Here is a 21663-nt window from a genome sequence, read left to right as displayed (position 1 = left end):
CCCAGTACTCTTTCCTGCCATGGCAGGGGGTCGGACTAGATGATCTACTCAGGTCCCTTCTGACCCTAGAAACTATGAAACTATATACACCCCCTGCCAACTTACCCTATTGTGCCTCATTTCCATACTTGTGGGCAGAAGGGCTTGGCTCCGTCAGCAGCAGATTTCTGGTGGGGTTGCTGCTGCCACTGCAGCAGCTGTCAGGGGACCTGCTTGGTTTGCCCGGCATCACACTCACTCCAGGCACCAGGTAGGGAAGCGGTGGGGGTAGGGGCAGAGCTGCAGCTGGGTGGGAGCATGGGGCTGGGGCTGGCAGCAGCATGGAGCTTGTGTGGGCAGGTTGTGGGTGTGGGGACCACACACTCCCCTATGGTGTGTAGCTCCCAGTAGCAGCAGCAGCAGGTGGGGATACTCAGGGTGCTTGTACCCAGTACAGGCACTGGCACCTAGCAGTGTGTGGCTCCAGCCAGCACTGCATATCATGTCGAGGAGTGCAGCCCGGCTGGACCACTTCTCTCGCCAGGGCTCTGCACCGCATGTATGCCGTTCCTGCACTTGCATGCCACTGGAGGGAAGCCCTATCTGCTGGAGCTGGCTGCCTTTGCTGCCCCCTGCCGTACAGGTCCTGGGACGCCATGGGGAAGCAGGGGCCAGGCCTCCCCTCCACTTCTGGAGGAGTTGTGGGACCTGCGCAGCAGGGGGCAGGGAAGGCAGCCTGCTCCAGCACATGGGGCTTCCCTCCAGCGTCGCACAAGTGCAGGGACTGCATGTGCACAGGGCAGAGTCCCGGTGATAGAGGCTGACCAGTGCTCCTCACCGTGATGTGCAGTGCTGGCGAGAGCTGAGTACTGCCGGGCATCAGCACCTGTCAGGCATGAGTGCCCTGAGCGCCCCTACCTGCTGCTGCTGTTGCTGCTGGTGGGGGCAATGTGCCACAGGGGGAGTGTCAGGGAGGAGTCCTCACATTCCCTCACACTGCCCCACACCCCCCGTCATCCTTTACACCCCACAAATGGCCCACATCCACATCCTGCCCTCGCAACCCCCACACATATACACTATTGTCCTCCCACAGCCACACCCCCCCACCCCACCATACACACACACACACACACACAATATACCAGACTAACACATTTTATTTTTGAGTTATTATGCAATCACCCCTATATACAGCAGTATGCAAACACAAATTATGACAAAAATATTTTTGGTAATAAAGTTAAAATGTGTTGTAGGTGTTTGACTTTTAGTGTACGATTTGTTTTTTTTCTGGTTCTAAGATGGCAACCCCCTCTTCACAAAGAAGTACTTCTGGGGGGTAAGGGGAGGGACTTCTGGTGGCAAAAGTCAGGGGTTAGGGGGTGGGACTTCCAGTCTCAAGATGGCAACGAGGGGGTGGGGCAACTGTCACGGGGTGGGGCTACTGATGTGGCTTTTGACAGCTTACTAAAACTCATTAAGCAGCCCTCCAGTTGGAGTAACTGCCCGCGCCGTGTTATACTAACACACGGGTGTCAAACACGTGGCCCATGGGCTAGATTTGGGCTGCAGAACTCTGGCCCGCTGGTCAGCTCGAAGGTGGGGCTAGGGGTGTGTGGCCTGCCACCAAATTCAGCAGACGCAGCCCTTGCCTGCTCTGTCACTGCCCAGCCTGCACTGCTGCCTCCAGATCTCCACTGCTGCCATTGGACTTGCCCCAGCTGCTGCTCCCCCTGGCCCTGGTCCAGCCTGAGGCATGGGGTGAATTTGACACCTGTTCCTCCTAAAACATCGCACTGGTGCGGAGCAGTGGACAATAGCAAAGGTGTTGTACTGAGCTTTAGGTTGTCTTTTGGTTTCTGTAGAATAGTATTGATAATGTACCCTATTGGGGTGCATTACTGCCCGTGCAAATACTCTAAGAATCTCATTATGGGACCACAGACTCTTGCTGGCCTTAACATGCCTCCTTTTTCTGGCTTTTATCATCTGTTTCCCATGTTCCTATTGCCTATGCAGAGCCAAACTGATATTTGGATGCAGACAACAGCTGTTAGAAGCAAGCCGTCAATGCCCTGGTTGTATGTTGCTTCTACATGGTTGTAGGGAGTGTCCTCTGAATATACAGTACAGAAATATTCCTAGAGGAAATAATACCAGTAGAAGGTTGTTGCTGCTACCTGGTATCATTGTGAAGGAGCATTGACTGTGCTGGACCAAGTGAAGGATGACACATTCCCACTACCACACAAGGAAGGAGTTGCTCAGGAAGGGAGTAAACATACTTTCTCTCTCTGCTCCAATGGGCTTTGGTCAGAAAAGTCTACTGACTTTGCTCCCTGCCCCTTTTGGAGTGCTGGCTGTTCCTAATAGTTGCAACATGCTCTCTGGGCAGTCCAGGCCCTGGTGATTCAAATAGAGTGATTTTTCTCTCTTCATTCCTTTTACTCCATTGAGACTGCTCTGGTGTTGTGTAAGTAGCAGAGATAGACGCACCTAAGCAGAGAGGGCGGAACTAGGACTCCATGTCTTCAGCTTGTAAACAGGACTGGGTGCTCATCTTCCTTTCATCCTCCTCCTCTTGCTCCACTCCCCGGCTGGGTGAACTCCAAAGACTGTAGATGGGACACTAAATTGAATCTCAAGAAACTTCAAAAAAATTATCTTCAAACTTTCAGAGAATTATATTCCATTAGTTTTTTTCCCAACCAACAAGAAAACTGCCCTGGCTTTTTTCATAAACACTTTTTTTCCCCTTCCCCTTGAATGAACCAAGCCCATACATTCTTTTTCCTTTTTCTTGGGAAAACATTTGCACTCAGGAATGCCTTCTCATTACAGTGCCTGGTCTTCCCTACGCCCTCAAACCAATGTTAGTTTCCCTTGGACAGTTTATTCTGTCTTGGTTTCTTTTTTCTTATTCAATTCTATTTTCATGAATGTGAATTCTTCCTTTGCTTCCAGCTTTCATCAAGGAAAATGTTGTCCTTTTCTAATTCCCCTTCTGTCCCTCAAAGTTATTTATGTGTTTAACTAGAGAGATTTAGAAACATATGTAAATATATGTCCCATTGCCATTGTAACATGATCTTCAAAGGCTTGGATAAAAGTCATTTTGCTACATTCTTTACATCAAACAGTTTCTTTAGCATTCCTTTGGCAGCATCGCTCCAAGGATCCAGTCCTGTGAAGTGTTGATTGTTCTTCTCTCACTGAACCCATGGGACCTATTATATGTATAAAGTTAAAAGAGTATTGGAATTTTAATTTATGTGGTCTTTATATATTTGCATTATCTACGACTGCTTTCATCTTTTGTGCTGATAAAATTTCAATATAATTATCTAGTCAAGTTTTGACATATTATGTCTATTACAAAAAAAAAAGGGAGTGGGGTGGGGAAGGGCAGGGTAGTCTGTTAAGTTCAGTCTGCCATGGAAAGGCAATAGTCTAGATATCAAGCTTTGAGGATCTACATTTATACTGGAAAAAGCAGCTTAGGCCCTTTATCTTAGGTATGCTCTTAGTCTTCAGAGACTAATTAATTATCAGTATAGCCTTGGTCTGCACAGTGTTTTATTATGTAATGTAATATACTGCATAATATATATTTTCTGGGAAAAGCAGAAACAAGTTGTCTGTCATAGCAAAGAGAGAAGGGTAACAAAGATAGAGGTGTTCTTCATAAACCCATCTTTACCCCCTGTAAGCACTTTCTCACTGTGCATACATCACTGCACAGCTCAATCCTGAACTGTGCCAAGATCTCAGAAAAGATCTGTTGTTTAAGATGTATACTTACTGCACTAACATTTCCCTAGCACTGAAGTGCTGTGATTTACCAAAGAGTCAAACCATGACCACTGTTGAAGAGTGAACAGCAGTATGGTACAATAATTTAGAGGCTATATTGCAGGACATCTGAATTCCTTTTCTGCTCTTCCTACAGGCAGGAAACCTCCCTTTGATGTCAAAGGGCAACTTCCTGTGGGTAAGGAGAACAGAACAGCCTTGAAGATCTCAGCCATGTGTAGAATTTAGTACTTAGATTGTCATGAAGCAATGAGAGTTAGCTCTAAAACAGACGCATGTTTTCCTCCAGCAGTGAAAAATATTTGGGTTAATTGCAAAATAGGGGCAGAGGGATCTTGTGTAGGCAAACAAAGTGTTAATTTCACATATTAAAATTTGTCAAGGTTGCTGATCTTGACACAATCTATATATCATCTGCTGAAATTAAAGTGTGCAAGAAAAATCGTACTTTGATTGAATACAGTGCATGCAGCTGTGGTTGCCCAGATCTAAACAGTTAAAAAGGGGTTCCATGCTAGAAAAGGGGAGGGGAAAGTGAGTGCATTCCCAAAAAAGTACATTCCCAAAATAAAGAGCTTACATCATGGACCTTTTCAGCTTTCCCACACTTCCCTCCTAATTATTGTCCTGCAGGACAGCTGATCTTTTTCAAGCAGGAAGCTGTTTACAGATAACACTTGCAACTGTTTTGTCTGATTTGTTGAACTGTCGAAAAGCAAAAGCAACATCTTTTCAAATTAAAAACTGTCAGACTTCTGTAAACAGCAGCAATGAGGTTCATTTGTGCAGTGTCCCTGCAGTCACAGAGCGTTCCACGGTTCCCATTTTCTCAACAATCGTGAGGTAGGAGAGACTTTTGCAGTTTTACTGTTTCAAAGGGTATAAAGAGAACATCTGGATGGATGGTAGGAACCAATTATGTAAGTGGCAAAGTATGACTGACAACTGGTGTGTGTTAGGGGAAAGAGAAGTAAATAACAGGTTTGATGTACTGCTGTTTAGGAGGTAATGTGGAACTTACTGCTTACAGGAGCCTGTGTGATTTACTTCACATAACTCCTTTTTATCCTAGATTTTGTAATTTAAAATGTGAAGCAAGAAAGAGTGAATTGTAAGAATGGGGTGTTGGTTTTATTTTGAGTTTTCAAATTCTGTAATCAAGTTCAGTTGGTTTTAGAGTAGTCACTTTTCATCTCCACACCCATTAATGAGTTTTTGTAATTTCAGCTTTGTGTGTGTGTGTGTGTGTGTGTGTGTGTCTGGCTAGAACATTCATGGTTTAATTGCCAAAAGTGAGAGAGGATTGCTTGTTCTTCTTCATAATAGATAAAATCTCCATTTAACATTGAAAATGATAAACATTTCTCCAACACTTTCTCCCTCTTCCTCTTTCTTTTCCTCCCTCCATCTCTAAATTTCTTCTGCAGTACCAGGTTGTTGTGTATGAAAGATGAGTTTATAACGTAACCCTAATGCGAAGGAGAGAAGTCATGTTGTATGTGACATACTGAAGTAGATGATGGAGGAACTTATAATGACAAGGATATGTCAGTGGCTAGTAAAGGGGCACCGTTAGTGAAGACTGAATCACGGATAATAAAGACTGTATCTAGTGGTATATTCAATAAAGGATTTCATATACAACTGGTGGATGATTTTACCTGCAAGGTTTGAGAGGGGAGAAAATAGCTTTTTATTGCAAAATTGTTTGTCTGCATAGTGGTGAAATACAGTTTTATTTTTCACTTGTCATACAAAGAAATTAAAGAAATCTCTGAGATGAAAAGATTACAAATTGCTGCTAAGTTGCTGAAAGGCTCTGAAAATGTAACTGGAAAAAATGGTGGTAATGTTCATTCTCAGCAGCTGCTTTTTGAGCATTTGGATTTTGGACATTTCCAATTTAAAATCACAGTCATTAAACAATTAGAGACAGTGAAGGTTGTGAAACAACCATTGATTTCTAGAAATTATTGCTAATTCAGAATAATGACATCAATCTTTCAGTCTATTACATCCCTTCTTGCAATGCTGGTAACACTTTGATCAGAATACATGAACTATATTTTTAAAAATAAGATATCACATGTCATTGCTTTGAAGTCTGGTTGATTTTGATTAGAATGAGGGAAAAAATGACAACTGATCTCAATCTTGAAACTGATTCATGGATCAGCCTGAGGCACTTGTGAGCTTCTGTGGAAGAGATTGACTCCTCTCTGCCAGGAAGTGCCTGGCATAATGTGATCCTGATATTGGTTAGAGCCTTTGGCCACTGCTATAATGCAAATAATAACAATCCTTCAGAAGAGAAGCATTTTTTTTCAAATGCTTTTGATTCTTTAAATACTATACTTTAGAAGTGAACATGTGGCTACACAAAATCACCTGAACAATACTATATTTTGTATTCTTAATACATTCATTATCAACCAAATATATAGTCAAACCTTTAACAGAAACTGTAGCAGAAGATTGAGTTTTCAACACAGCAGATCCTCATGAAAAGTGTCCACTTTCTAAGGGAAACTTTATTTTTGTCAGTTCTTTCTGGCTTAAATCCAAATTTTTTTTTTTTTTAGCCAAGAATGTGACTTCTAGTGCCTTATGGGAATTAAAGTTTGTTCCTTTGACTCTGGGCCAGAACCTACAGATGAACTACATCTCCCATAAAGCCCCACGGTCAAGAGCTCCATGTTGTATTGCTTCTCCTGGCTAACAGAGAAAACCATGATACATTATGTAGTTCAGCTGATCCACAGAGAAAGGCCACAAGAAACAAATGCCGGGCAAGGCATAGCCCCGTTGCTCCAAAATAGCTCAGAAAGTCAAGCAAATCCTCATTGTCATGTCGCTGGGGAGGAGCCAGCTTCATGCTTGTTTGGTAATCCATGTTAACACACAGGCAGTATCTCACCTGAGCCGTTATCATGGATTCACACCTGTCTAAGGTCCTTCTCCACAGTGCCCAAGTGCCTCACAGCGTCTAAAGTATTTTTCCTTGTGACACCCCCTGTGACACAATAATTATCCTATCCCCATTTTACAGATTGGGAACTGCAATTTGAAGGAAATTAAGAAGAATTTTGAAGGTAGCTAGACCTAGAAAATCCCATGAGGTGCTTAAAGCATGCATGGGCATTTCCTCAAAAGGCTTTCTTTTGGTGTCGTATTAATTTGTATGGCTGCCCTGTCCCCAGAATAAAATCCAGAATCCTTTGTCAGGCACCAACATGTCTTATACAGTGTACAGGAGATGTGTGTACCTGAGGTGAAAAGCCCTGCTCACTGAGTGGGAGCTACCTAGAAACAGCCAATAGGAAATGCTGGGGACAAACCTGGTCCAGACGTTAATTAGTACCTTCTACTAGTTCTAAGAATGCAAAGTTCATTAGCTACTGTGCCCATATCATGTATGACTGTTAGGCCAGGCTGGAGGATGTCGGAGGTGGAAGCTTTGCAGTAAGGCCACAGAGACTGACAGAGATTTAGACTTGGTCTTGTTTTGCGTGCTCTGCGAAGCTCCTTGGTCAGTGTTCTGAAGTGCTTCCTTTTAGTGTTGTCCCACAAATGCGGTATCAAAAGTGCACCAACATAAAAAGCACAAGAAAATGCCAAAGATTAGCCACCAGTACTCCCGGTTTCACTACAGGTTTCTCTCAATTTATGCGGTACATGTATTCCTGGAAAACTGAGCATAAATCGAATTCACATAAAGGGAACCCAGTTTACAGTGTAACCAATAGGGATATGTTCCCATGGTGGTGAGGGAGGGAGTAAGGCTGGGACTAAGGAAGGGGTGGGGGGGTGCCCTTCCCGGGGCTGCAGCAGGGAGCAAAGTGGAGGGAACTGCCAGTGGGCGCAGGGCAGGGGGCACGGCTCTTGCTGCAGCAGGGGCTGGGGTGAATGGGAACAAGCAGAGCCCTGGGGGGCACGGGATACAGTGCAGCTTGTACACACTCACCCCATCCCCTGCTGTAGCTGCCCCAGGAGCGGCCGACACCAGCTGCCTGCAGCCGCTGGGATGCACCATGCCCTGAACCCTCTGGGGCTCCAGTTGTCCCCATTCACCCCAGCCCCTGGGCTGTTCCATGCTGAGTGCAGGCAGGTCGTGTCAGCTGCTCCTAGGGCTGCTGCACTAGGGGCTGGGGTGAGTGGGAGCCCTGGGGGGCATGGGGCATGGCACAGCTTGTCCGCACTCACCCCACCCCTTCCTCTGCTGCAGCTGCCCCGGAAGTGGCAGGGGCTTTGCTTGTTCCTACTCACCCCAGCCCGTAGTGCAGTGGCCTCAGGAGCAGCTGACACCGCCTGCCTGCACCACGGCACGGCACAGTTGAGGGGCTGGGGACAACTGGAGCCCCGGAGGGTTCGGGGCACAGTGTAGCCCAGTGACTGCAGGCAGCTGGCATTGGCCACTCCTGAGGCAGGGGCTGGAGTGAGTGGGGTTCAGGGCATGGTGCAGCCCAGCAGCTGCTCCTGGGGCTGCTGCAGCAGGGACTGTGGTGAGTGCCCTTTCCCCTCTCCCCACAGACTTACCAGCTTGGGGGGGCACCTATGCCAATTGCATAAGAGTGAATAAACCTGCATATAATAAATTTGGGGTATAAAAATAGTCATTGCATAAGAGTGAATTTGCATATACAGAACCTGCATAAATCAAGGGAAACCTGTAGTACACTGAATAGCCCTAGTGACAGGAGTGTTTAGCTATGTTCCATACTGCAAGAATGCTTAACAAAGAGGGTAGTGAAGCATTGGTTAGCATGTTGATTAATGTAATGCAGAGAGAGCCACAAATTATTTATGAATCACTTTCCTTTGCTGAGGAAGGCAATAAGAACAACTATGACATCATTCTTGAAAAGCTTTGCAAGCATATCTTTCTTGAGAGGGACGTGTGGCCATGTTTTTATCGGAGAGGGTGCAGATGTACAGAGGAAGCTTGGAAGCTTTTATAAGGGCACTAAATGATGAATGAGAACATTGTGACTTTTACCAGCTGTAGAGAATGCAGAAAATTTGTTGAACACCTGAGATTTAAATCAAAGATATTTAAGAAAATTGTAATGAATGGCTAATTCTCCAAATGACAGCACAGTGAAGATGAAAGGAATCAAGTAAGAAAATAGTTTTTCTTTTCTCCCGCCCAGGCGGGGGATCGGACTTGAAGATCTACAAGGTCCCTTCTGACCCTACTTCTATGATTCTATGATAGTGTAAAGCTGGCACAGAAAGTACTATTCATGCATAGGAAAGAGAAGCAACAGGGGAAAAAAGTCTTTTAATTAATTCAGTGATCAAAAGTGTTGAAAGGAGAAAGTGGGATAGAAAACCCTGGAGCTAAGAGCTAGCCTGACAACTGTACAAGTTATTATGGTGGTCCAATAAAAGATATCAGCAAAAACACCCTGCTTTTGTCAGATTACAGGAAAGCAGCCAGGCTTTATTCTGTGCTCTTCTTAATTTGTTAGCACAGAATATGCAGTATTTTTCAGCTGGAAAACCGCTACAGTAAAGCCCTGGTCATTTTGTGTCGGAGTGGTTTGCTACCCATATAGTTCACAGTAGGTTGCCAAATTAAATATGAGCTGCTCAGCTGTTTGCTGCAGCTTTATTTCAAAGGAACATGTCAGTGGGAGCTCAACACCAGTCCCATACAACTGACTGAGAGGTGGTGTCTTGGAAATAAAAGCCATAGCAAAGAGCTGGCATATGTTGTTAACCATGCCCAGTGGTTTGTCACACATGTCTATACTGGCTAGCTTTTGAACCCTCATTTTTGAGGGGTGAGGGGTAAAGAATGGAACTCTGCAAAGGATCTGTATTCTGCTTTGTTTCTAATATAGACCAGAAATTCTAGTAAAATATAAATTGGCTTGGAGAAGTAGCAATATCTTTTGTGGAGGGGCAGCAGTTTTATTTCTAGAAATATTTGAGTATTTGACTATAGGAATCTTTGTAAATATTAATACCATACTACTTTGTCATGGAAGTGATGCCAGTAACACTTGTTACTGTTATTTTGGGTGTGGGGGGAAGGGTGTTTTTGTTCTGTGTTTGCAGACATATTTCCAGCTAAGTGCAGATTCTCTTGTATTAAAGAGTAAGACTGATGTCTAGTATTCACATGAGTCCGTGGTCAGAGATGTAAGAAAGTCATTGGGATTATGTGATGAAACAGAAGAAGCAAGTAGAGAGCCTATGGCAGGATGAATAACACCTGTTTCCTAGGATCAATCAGTGACATTTAGGAATTAGGGTGGACTTCTCATCTTACAATATTCAACACAGTTCTTCAATTTAAACTTGATTTAGGAGCAGAGTCTGTTGGGGATGACAAAGTTAAACAGCCTTGTTTGAACTCCAAGGCTAGAGACAGAAGTTACATATAAACCAGTTTAAGTGATTGGAAACTGGTTTAAACCTGTAACAGAACAGAAGTTCAGCTCACATAAACCCAGCTTGAGAGAAACCTGGATACCTGCAGTATCAGATTTAACTGAGTTAGGTTAAACTGGTTTATGGAACTTCTGTCCCAGATCCCCTCCCAACTCGAGTTTGGCCATAGTCCCCCCGTATTTCATTTCAGGAGTGTTTGTGGGTAGGCAGGTGAGCAGGCTAGCCTCTGCCACTGCTCCTTTGCTCCGGCCAGCTGGGCTAGCCCCACCCTGTGCTGTTGCAAAGCAGGGCAGGGGGAGGCAAAGCAGAGAAAAGAAGCCCCCTGCCCAGCCTGGGTTCCCCACCCCTCCAACTGGCTCCTCCTCCCTCAGGCCAGATCATGTGGACAGACCTGCCCCCTGCAGGTTTCTGCATCTGACCTGCAAGGGAGATGGGGGGAAAGGAGCTCCCCTACCACACATATCGGGGGTTGCACAGTGTAGAGCACCTTCTCTGGGGTGCTCCCATCTCTTCCACCTGGCCCAAGCCCCTGGGCTGCCCGATGTGCATGGGTTCCAGCAGGACATGTTGGGTGGCTTCTGCCATGCAGCAAGGACAATAACATGCCACATGGGGAAGGTTTTCAGGGACATGTGGGGAGTGGATTGGGGCTCTGCCCTGGGCCCCAGACCCATGCTGTTACCAATCCCAGTCCTGGACACCACTCCCGACCCCCCACAGTCCAATTCCATTTGCCTGATTGAGTGCACATCGCCCATTGGGGTCCTGGCCTGGTCTCCACAGGGACCCCACCTGCCCACCTACAAGTTTTGTTTGGCACCCTGTGGCAGGATGAGGCCTAGGGGTGTCATGAACTCCCCTAGCACCCCCTACCTACCGTGCCAAATCAGTTTCCATGCACCCTCTTTATCTTGCCCATCATGTCTTTGATGTTAATAGTAAAAGGGAGACTGCCTTTTTACCCTCTTTGACACGGTGCCTTGAGATGTCCCAGTCTGTGCCCTGCCTTCGGTGACATGGTGCACTCTAACCTCTGGGGCTACACGTGGGCCTTACAGTTACCCGTGCCCTCATGGACACTCTCCGGCTTGTCTCCCTAACTGCTGGCGCCCGCACTGGGGCCTCGCCTCCCGTGCTCTCGCCCGCACTGGGGCCTCCTACAATCGAGGCTCAGGTGGCCATAGCTGTGCCTGGCCTCCAGACCCCCTTTCTAGGTCTTGCGCCCCACTGGGGCTTCTCACCTGCACCCACACTGGGGCTTTACCCTCCCGATACTGCCCACACTGGGGCCGGGGTCGATACACCCCAAAACATAGCGCCCTCTCCGGCACCAGGAACCCCCACACTACCGGGGAGCTCCTATGAGGCCTCCTCCAACCCCTACAGCCTCACCCGGTCCTCCAGTCTTATACAACAACAAAACAGAAAACACACTCCTGTGTTACAACATAAATTCCAAGCCAAACTGGCTAACTTTCATTCACATCCCTACTAGGGTTTCCTCCACCCAGTATCCTCATGCAGAAGCCACACAGACCATCAGGCTTCCCTGCTCTGCTTGCTCCAACAGAGCTCTACCTTCCTCAACTGCCAGAGGGGAACTAACCTCTGGCTCAGCCTGGCTTGTTTATATAGGCCAGGCCCTGCCCCCTTCCAGTCAGCTGACCAAACTGGTTGTCTCAGCAACCCACACCTGTGCTGCTTTGGTGACTGGCAGCTGAGCCTCCCCCTTCTCACCACTAGTCTCTCAAAGGTTGGTTCCATTTCAGGCGCAGGGCGCTTAAGTGCCCTGTGACACACCCCCGGTGGTGGGTGCGGGACGGATGGGTTGGGTAGTAGATCCAGGTCCAGTGGTGGGAGCAGACACTGACAGCAGCAGCCAGGCAGAGTGAACTGCTGCTGTGGGGGCTGCTGGGAAACTGAGTACAGCTGCTGCATCACCCCTGACACACTGCATACCTGGGGGTGGCAGGACTGGCTTCATGTGCCACAGCCTGGGCTCCACCCCAGGCCTGGGCCAGGTGGGGCCAAGGGACCCACCGTGGGCCAGATAAAATCCCTTGCCAGGCCAGATCTGGCCTGCAGGCTGTGTTTTGCCCACCCCTGCTTTTAGAGGGAAAGCATTGAACCTAGATCTATCTAGAGTGATCGATCCCCTATTCAATACCCACCTTAGCATCCACCAGTATTGGTTTAGAGATTCCAAAAGAAACCTCTCCAGCTGTTCTGTTCAACAGTTATTGATAGCTCTATTATTAGGGACCTATTGAAATCATGATGGTGCAATTTTCATGGAAACCACAATTTCAGGTTGGCTGCAGAAAAAAGTGCAGGATCTGCAAAAAACCTGCAGATTCTGCCATTTTGCAAAACCTCCCCCCAAAACAGAAAAAAACCCAACAACTTAGTCGCAGGAAGGATTCATGGAGGGGGACAAGGTGGGACAGGGTTGCTCACAGCTGGAGGCTGCTTCTGTGCCTCTTGCTGTGAACAGCCCTGCCCCTCCCTGCCCCCCACCCTTGCTGCTCCATCTCTCCCCCTCTGTCCTCTCCCCCGCTGTCCCCCGCTTCAGGTTCTCCTTGTGCTTCAAGACTGCAGGGCTTCCCAGCCTTTTCTTTGCTTGCTAGTAAGTGTTTTTTTGCAACAAGTCTGCCAAAATCACAGAGCCCACCACTTGGGGATGGGCCAAAACCACAGCTTAATTCCCTGATTAAACCCAGGGAGTCATTAATCTGTACTTAATAACACATGGATTAATGGCTTCCCTGGGTTTAATCAGAGTAATTAAGCCATGGTTTTGGGCCATGTGGTAATCTGCAGGTGGGGACTGCCAGGGTCTGTTGGCCAGTGAGAGGTGTGGGGGAGCTGTGCCACACTCAGCCCACAAAACAGTGGCTATCCCTCAGATCTGCTGTCGAAATTGGCTGGCTGCCTGCTCAAATTCGGCAGACCCCTACTTATCATCCTTGAAATTATCTGGTCTCTCTTTGACCCTGGCTGTGCTATCTGCTTCTACTATCTTCTGTGGCAATAAATTCCAAGTTAACTACCTATTGCATTAAAACCCTCCCCCTGCCAAGTCCCAACTTTCTCTTATTAGTTTTAAACCTGCCTTCTACTAATTTTAGTAGGTGCCCAATAGTTCTAGCATTCTGGGATTTAGTTCCTCATTCACTTGGTCTACACCCTTCATGATTTTATAGACCTCTGTCATATTCCCCCTCAGCCTTCTCCTTTCCAAACTGAAGAGTCCTATCCTTTTTTAGTCACTCTTGGTATGGAAACTCCTCCATACATGTAATCATTCTGGTTGCCCTTACCTGTATCTTTTAAAATTTTACTACATCCTTTTTGAGATGTGAAGAACAGAGCTGTACATGATATTCAATATCCCAGTGTTCTGGTAGTCATTTGTTCTGTATCAAGCATTGCACAATCCATTTTGTTTATAACATTTTATGTTTTCACCTTCTTGTTTTAAAATTATTTTAGGTTCACCACTTAATTCCATGCTCCAGCAGTGTCATGGTAAGAGAGATCCTTAATCCCTCCATCTGAAGTTCTGCTGGAGATAGTCCAGAGGCAAGCAGGAGTGCTGTATATGTGTTAATATTTGCAGAAATCTTTAAAGCTAGTATTCCACTATCTCTAAAATAAGATGCTGAAAAAATAAAACATCAGAAAAAAATGGTTTGTTCAATATTTGATATAGAACAAAATGACTTCCAGAATACTGTGGTATCATGTATTATGTACAGTTTTGATCTTTGCAGCTCAAAAACCAATGTAGTAGTTTTAGTAGTCTATGTTACTCTCAAATCTATTCTGAAAATCAAAGTTCTTTGCAACCACATGGAATGTCTCAGAGGCAAACTGAATGCAGTTATCTGACACGAGAACTTCAGGAACTCTGCATCTTGCAAATACTAACTTAATGTTCTAGATGATGTGTGCTGATGAGGTCTATGTTGAAACAGCCAAATCAATATATCTGGAGAAGTAATCAACTACAATAATGTATGTGTGTCCTTTCTGGAAAGACAAATCTGTTGCTATTTGTTGCTAAGGTCTGTCAGGTAACTTTCTAGAGACTAATGGTTTTTGTGTTTGTTTTTTGCCTTGTTAACATTCTTTGCAACTCACTACTTGTATTTGCAGTTGCGTACTTGGACTGGGACAACATATAGGTTTTTGTGCTTGCAGTCTGCACTTGTCTATGCCTTCGTGTCCATCCTGGATCTTCAAGAAGATCTTTCTGATGTACCATAGGGACCAGAATACCCTGTCTTTTCAGAAGCAGACCTTTGGCCATGTGAAGGTCATTTTAGCCTTGCAAGTATGATAGTAGGCCTGTGCAAAGCAGCAAATATTAAATTCAGATTCAGATTCGGCCAATTCAGAAGGACAGTGATTTGATTCTGTGATTCGTGTCACTGTCCCGATTCAATTTGGCGGATTCAGAGATTTGGTCATAGACTATAATGGGGAAAATACCTAAAATACCTATAACTTCATAATTTTTTTTCAGATTTGGATGAAAACAGCAGGGATGGTTGCCCCCTTTGAGGGCATGAAGCCTGACAAGTTACAAGGAGATAGGTGCAAGAGTTTCTGTGAAAGTGCCCCTCAAACTGTTGAAAACAAAACTTGTATCACTTGTGTATGTTAAAGGGTGTAGATTGTAGCTGTGTTGGTCTAAGTACATAGACAGACAAGGTTCTTTGGGTCAATCTGATATCTTTTATTAGACCAACTGAATAGTTGGAGAAATATATCTTAGCAAGCTTCCAGGTTTAAAAACCCCAGGCTGAGGAAGCATCTGCAGTAGGTGTGTATGCTCTTCCTGGATGGAAGGAATAGTAAAGAAGCCAGAGGCTGGTATGCATGCAAGAAAGGCAGTCAGTGAAAAAGTAAATTGAGGTGTCAGGGGCTGAGAGACAGGCTGGGGGTTGGGGGAAGGGGGATGTAGCAGGTAAAAGTGGAGAGGTACCTGGGGAGTCAGATGTCAGACAGGTTATCGTGTGTTATAAATCCAATGTCAATATTGAATCCATGTGTTTTTGTGTCTAGCAGGTTGAAGAAGTGAAGTTCATAGGCTTATCTATGGAAAGTATTTTGTAAATTCAAACAAACACCAAAACTTGCTAACCACATCACCAGAAGCAAGCTTCCTAGAGCCTAAAACACACTGAATGGATCCAGACCAGGCCATAACAAGAAATGCAAAACCTGCCAACATATCTCCAGTACCCCCACAATTACTACACCCCACAACAGAACCATCACCACTCCTGGATCTTACAGCTGCAACTCCAGAAATGTTATATATCTCATCCAGTGCACCAAATGCCTTGATGGAAAATATGTAGGAGAGACGAAACAACAACTGCATACCAAACTGAATGCACAGTGGACATCTATTAAAGACAAAAATACCCAATGACCAGTGGGGGCACATTTCTCACAAGAAAACCACTCTCTTCACTCTCTCAGTCCTGATCCTCAAAGGGAATTTACAAAACACTTTTCACAGATGAGTCTATGAACTTCACTTCATCAACTTCCTAGATATAAAAACTCATGGACTCAATATAGACATTGGATTTATGACACACTATAACCTGCCTGACACCTGATTCCCCAGGTACCTCTCCACTTTTACCTGCTACACCCCACCCTAAACTGTCTCTCACCCCTGACACCTCAATTTACATTTTCCCTGACTGCCTTTCTTGCATGAGTAACAGCCTCTAGCTTCTTTACTATTCATTCTATCCAGGAAGAGCACACACCAACTGCAGATGCTTCCTCAGCCTGACGAAGGGTTTTTAAACCCGAAAGCTTGCTAAGATATATTTTTCCAACTGTTTAGTTGATCTAATAAAAGATATCAGATTGACCCAAAGAACCTTGTCTGCCTTGTGTGTGTTAAGTCAGAGTGAGATAAATGCAGCAGGGATGGCAGCCTCTAACAGGGGTCCTTCCCAGTGCTGGTTAGATCTTGGCCTGCCCCATCTACCTGTTTCTGGGCCAGCTGCCCACCCCTCTTTTCCTGCCATGTCTTGATGGACAACTGATTCAGATGTTACCCAGGCAAGAGGCTGCCCATTTAGGCCCCTGATGTCTAGGGGTGACATTCAGTCCACAGCTCTGTACCTCCCCTCCACTGCAGCCCATGCCTTGCAAATTGCATCCTTCACTCCCTCCAGCTGTGGTCACCTCTCTGGGACCTTTGGCTCCTTCTTATGCCCTGGCCTTACCTCCAGGCCAGTCAGAATCCTGAGCCTCTTGCTCTGGGCATTCCTCACGGTATGCCCCTGGCCCTTCAACCCCCACTTGAGTCCTGGCCACATCACAGACCAGCCAAGGATAGCTCAGGTCAGATCTGAGCCACCTGCCTGTTCTCACTCTCACAACTCCACTGTAACCAATAAGTCTCAGGCCTCTCAAAGATCTTACAGGTTTGGGCTTCCCCCAGCCAGGACTGTGCATGTGTGCAGTGGCTGGAGGTTATCAGGCACCCCCTACCCACCTTTTGCTAATCTTGCATTGGCTTCATCATCAATGTGGACAGCACAGGAGAGCATGCTGCCTAGATAGGCAAACTTGTTGACCATAGACAGTTGGCCTTTAACTGAGATGTGTGGTTCCTGGGGTATTGTGCCAGGTGCAGGTTGAAACATTACTTTGGTCTTCTTTGTGTTAATAGTGAGTCTGAAGTTGTCACAGGCTGATGAGAGTAGGTCCATGGATTGTTGCATGTCAACCTTTGAGCCTACGTATAATGCACAGTTATCAGTGAAGAGGACATCATGAAGCGTGGCTTTGTTTAGATCAACGAATGTGAGGAAAAGATTGACATTATGTTCCTGGCACTTTTCTTGAAGCTGCCAGACTGCAAACACCATGTCAGTGTTTCCGGGTCATTTTCTGAAGCCACATTGACTCTCAGACAGTAGGTCATTCAGATGGTTATTCAGCTGGTTGAAGAGGACTCTTGTGAGTATCTTTCAGGAAGTTGAGAGGAGGAATGTGCCCCTGTAGTTGTCAGAGCATTGGCAATTTCCCTTTCTCTTGTACAGATGGACAATGGAGGTATCCTTCTATGTCCTGTGAGCAAATACTGCATAAGATTGTGGTTAGTTTCTCTGCAAAGCCATGACCACCTGATTTGTAGACCTTTGCTGGAATTGCATTGGCTCCAGGAGCTTTGCCACTAGACATTTGTTTCATAGATTTCATAGATTTCATAGACATTAGGGCTGGAAGGGACCTTGGGAGATCATCGAGTCCAGCCCCCTGCCCAAAGGGCAGGAAGTCAGCTGGGGTCATAGGATCCCAGCAAGATAAGCATCCAATTTACTCTTGAAGGTGTTCAATGTAGGTGCTTGAACCACCTCCGCTGGCAGACTGTTCCAGCCCTTGGGGGCTCGGACAGTAAAGAAATTCTTCCTTATGTCCAGCCTGAAACGGTCTTGCAGGAGTTTGTGACCGTTCGACCTCGTCATCCCTTGGGGCGCTCTGGTGAACAGACGTTCCCCCAGATCCTGGTGGTCACCCCTGATAAACTTATAGGTGGCTATCAGATCACCCCTGAGCCTGCGCTTTTCCAGGCTAAAGAGTCCCATGTCTCTCAGCCTGTCATCGTACGATCTGTTTTCCTGACCTCTGATCATGCGCGTGGCTCTCCTCTGGACTGTTGTATGAGAGATTAGCGAAAGCTAGCATGGCCTTTGGCAGACTCCATAAGAAGCGGTACAAGGACACCCTAAAGGTGCCCCTAAAGAGTTTCGGCATCCACCCAGAGTCATGGGAGCAAATTGCTCATGACTATCCATCCTGGAGGTCCCAAATCCAGAATGGAGCATTGACCTTTGAACAGTACCACATGGCAGAAGCAATGAAGTAATGCGCAGCTAAGAAAACAAAAAACTCCTGTATCCAGTCTTCATCGCTCTCCTGCCCCTGCTGCAGCAGATTTTTCAAAGCAAAGATTGGACTTATAAGTCACCTATGTACACATGTGACCTAGCCTCCACCCCCACTTCGTTATCTTCTCTTTCCCTTTTTTCTCCTTTTCCTTCTTTCTCCTTTTCTCTTCTCTCCTTCCCTTTTTCTTTCCTACTTCTTTTTCCTCTTCTTCCCTCTCCTCCTCCCACTGGATATGATTATCTTTGCCCACAAAGGACAAACAACAACACCTGCCTTTCACCAGGGAGGTTCATGGGTCTGGCATTTCCTGGAGTGGTCATGCTACTGGCAGTCCCACCAGGCCTCCCTATCCTGGCAGGGTACAGTTTTAGGTCATGTCCAGGACCTGGGGCCTTCTTCTTCCCCATAGCCTCAGTCTATACCTCCAAGTTCTTCCTGGCATGGGAGCTCAGCAAGGAGATGTTCTTTCCCTGCTGGCTGGTGATAAACTAAGCTGCTGCCTCCAGCTCTGGGAGTGGGGTATTAAATGGTTCTAAAAGCAAATAAAAAAAGCAAATAGGTTCAGAGTGAGGAGGGTGGCACTCACTCTGTCTGCATGTGGAGCTTGGGAAACCCCAGCCAGCAGGAGGTTCATGTTCAGGAACACCAGCTGCCCCATCAAACCAGGATCCAAGGAGATGCGGTGGGGTGTCACAACATCACCAACAATGCTGAACACCCTCTCGCTTGGAACACTGGTTGGTGGACAGGACAGCTGTTGCCAGGCAACCGTGGCTAGATCCTGCCACATCTGGCTATGGGTTGCCTAATAGGCCAAGGGGTCGCAGTGCAGCAGCTCCACATCCTCGGTGAGATTGATAGGCACTGAGGCCTCCATGTTACCTGCTGGATGGTGGGGTCTGGTGTCTCTGGACCTCAACATTGAAACCATACCCTTGGCCCACATTGGCAGAGGCTGTGGTGGAGGAGATTGACTGGTGCTTGAAGTGCTGGCATGGCAAAGTGGATCCCCCTCTTCCACGTCCCCCCACCTTTGCCTTTCTGCCTCCCTGATTCTGCTCACCAGCACCTCCGTCCAGTAATCCAAGGTCTTACTGCTGCAGATGCTTCCCCTTCAGCTTCAGGTTGTGTATACTTGCTAGCATGTGGGCTGTACTGGACCACAACGCATCCAGACTTTTTTTTGATGCCCTCCTTCAGCTGCTTCACCAGTGCCTGCACCTCTGGTGAAAGCTGCTTGCTCTAGCCAGGAACATTGATCCCCTGGAACTTCCATTTGATTCTCAAGCTTCTTCACTATAGGAATCACCTGGCTAAGGAAGGCATCGCCAGCACTGAGACTTCTGGTGGCCTCGAGGAATGGCTTGGACCACCAAGATCTGGGAGATTGTATCTTACTCAGTTTTGTTGAGGGGGCTGCTGATCCCAGTCTCCCCAACCAAGGCCATCTCGTGGATGCCTTCTGTTGCTTGATCAGCCTTTCAAGCATCAGGTATGTGGAGTTCCACCGAGTCTCCACATCCTGCATGATTTTGTGCTGTGGGATGCTCAGCTCTGCCTGCTTTTCCCACAGCACCCGGCCCCCCCCAATGCTTTGGTGGAGGTAGCCCACCACCTTCCTGGATTTTTAAATGAGCTGGCTGTTAAAAGTAATGACAGCACCGTCACCAGGAGCCCTGTCCCCCTCCAAGGTGTCCCTGATTGTGAGGTGGAACTTGTGTGCCACACAGCAGATGCCAACAAAGTTGTCGGTGATCATGAACCGATGGGTGAGCTTGGCCTCCCCAATGAGCCACCCCTGCACATGCAGTTCATGGTCCCATGATCTCCCTTGCCATGTGGGACTCATCCATCACCTCCGCTTGAAGGAGAACCCACCAATGCCCTGACTGATCGCACCAGTGCCCTGTAAGAGTAAGGTATGCCTGATCTCCACCCTGGCTGCTCCAGATGTCCAAAGTGAAGTGCAAAGCTACCTGCGGCCCTGCCTTCTGCAGTCCCTCCCTCAAGTACTCCCTGCATGCCTCATACAGGGAAAGCACCACTGTCCTGCTAAAGGTGGTGTGTGGGGGCACTTGGTAGGATGGAACCACAAGTGCCATGAGCTGCCTGAACCCTGGATGCTTAACAAAGGAGAAGGGCTGACCACACAGAGCAAGCATCTCCCAATGCTCTGGATGATCTTGCTCACCTTGGGAATGTGTCTCCCTTTGTCTCCACCTTTCCCCCAATGGTCCAGGGTGTCCTGCCTCTGCTTCTTGGGGACGGGGGCTTTGGAGTGAAAAGGGGACTTCTTTTTGGGCAAACTACAGGAGGAATAAGGGCAAGGGGGTGCTGCCTCCTGAGATGCAGCAACATTGCCGTGCTGGTGAAGTATTTCTCTTCCTTGCCCCAGCTGATCTGCTTTTGGCAGTGCTGGCAGATAGCATACCTGAGATCATTTGCCACATCAGAATGATCCACCTGCTTCTGGGTTGAGGGTGGGGATCCTGCCTTATCCCCCTCTTCATTAGGCAGAGTCACATCAACAGGAGGAGCTCAGCCACCTGCCCCACAACCTCCTCCAAAGTGCCTTCCAGAAGAGATCTGCCTTTAGGAAAACTTTGAGGGGTGTGGAGCACAAACTCAGATTCCCCCTCCATCCCCAGAATTTCCTTAGCTATGGCACTCAGCTCTTCTGCTTCCAGATCCAGCTCCTCCTCTGGCACTGAAAGGCTTACACGGGGAACTAAAATTGGGGTGGAGACTGTCATGCTGGTGGTTATTAATGGTGTTAGTGGAGGTGGTGCAAGTGCAGACACTGCTACTACCTCCTTGCTCCCACTAGCAGCAGAAGACTCATTGCTTCCAGGAAAGAGGGTGCATGAGGGTTGGGGGGGGACTTGCAGCTCTCCCTCTGCCCCCTCTCCCTACCATGCCAGAAGACCTAGCACCTGCCTTTCCAGCATGCTTCATAATGTTTGGTGTGATGCAAAATGTGTGTGTGTCTGTAATATATGTTGTGCTTTCCTGCACAGTGTAGACACACTGTCAGGGAAAACACAGAAGAAGAGAGACTAGCTAGCTACCAAGAGACTAGATAGCACGCTAGAGCCTTTCAGACTCTGCTGGTCCAAGACAGACACAGCTCACAAAGCCACAGATTACTTCACATACAGCCTTATATGTTGTTTCTATGTCCCTCCCCCAGAGCACTATGATTAGAAGGGAACTTAGGGAAAGATCACAGTCACTGGCCAGCTATGGATGTCAATACCAGAGCAGTCTTTCCCCCACCTCTTTCCCCTCCCTTTTCTCAGTTTCTATTTCCTGCAAGCCTGCCTTCCAAATCTCTGAATGTTTCTGAATCTTTTCTGAATTGATTCAGAGGCTTCCAATTTGATTTGGACCTTTTAATGGGTCTCCTGCTTTAATTTGGATTTGGAGATTCAGCTGCCAAATTGGGCCGAATCTTAGATTTCATAGATTTCATAGACATCAGGGCTGGAAGGGACCTCGGGAGATCATCAAGTCCAGCCCCCTGCCCAAAGGGCAGGA

At 47.0% G+C, this 21663-nt stretch overlaps 1 protein-coding gene across 3 annotated transcripts in view; it reads left to right on the top strand.

Moving 5' to 3' along the window:
• Positions 1-3952: 3952 nt before the first annotated feature.
• Positions 3953-21663, top strand: part of COLEC11 (collectin subfamily member 11) — a 66855-nt gene continuing 49144 nt past the window's right edge. The window contains exon 1 of one of the 3 annotated variants that reach the window (XM_019537434.1): positions 3953-4638. The gene's annotated coding sequence lies outside the window, so the exon portion shown is untranslated. The other 2 variants (XM_019537438.1, XM_019537436.1) reach the window with 2 other exon arrangements.

This window comes from Crocodylus porosus, unplaced genomic scaffold (genome assembly GCF_001723895.1).
Source record: "Crocodylus porosus isolate Cpor-Errol unplaced genomic scaffold, CroPor_comp1, whole genome shotgun sequence".
NCBI lineage: Eukaryota > Metazoa > Chordata > Crocodylia > Crocodylidae > Crocodylus > Crocodylus porosus.
The sequence above is the reverse complement of the archived record's forward strand: the minus strand, read 5'-3'. Positions and strand labels throughout refer to the sequence as shown.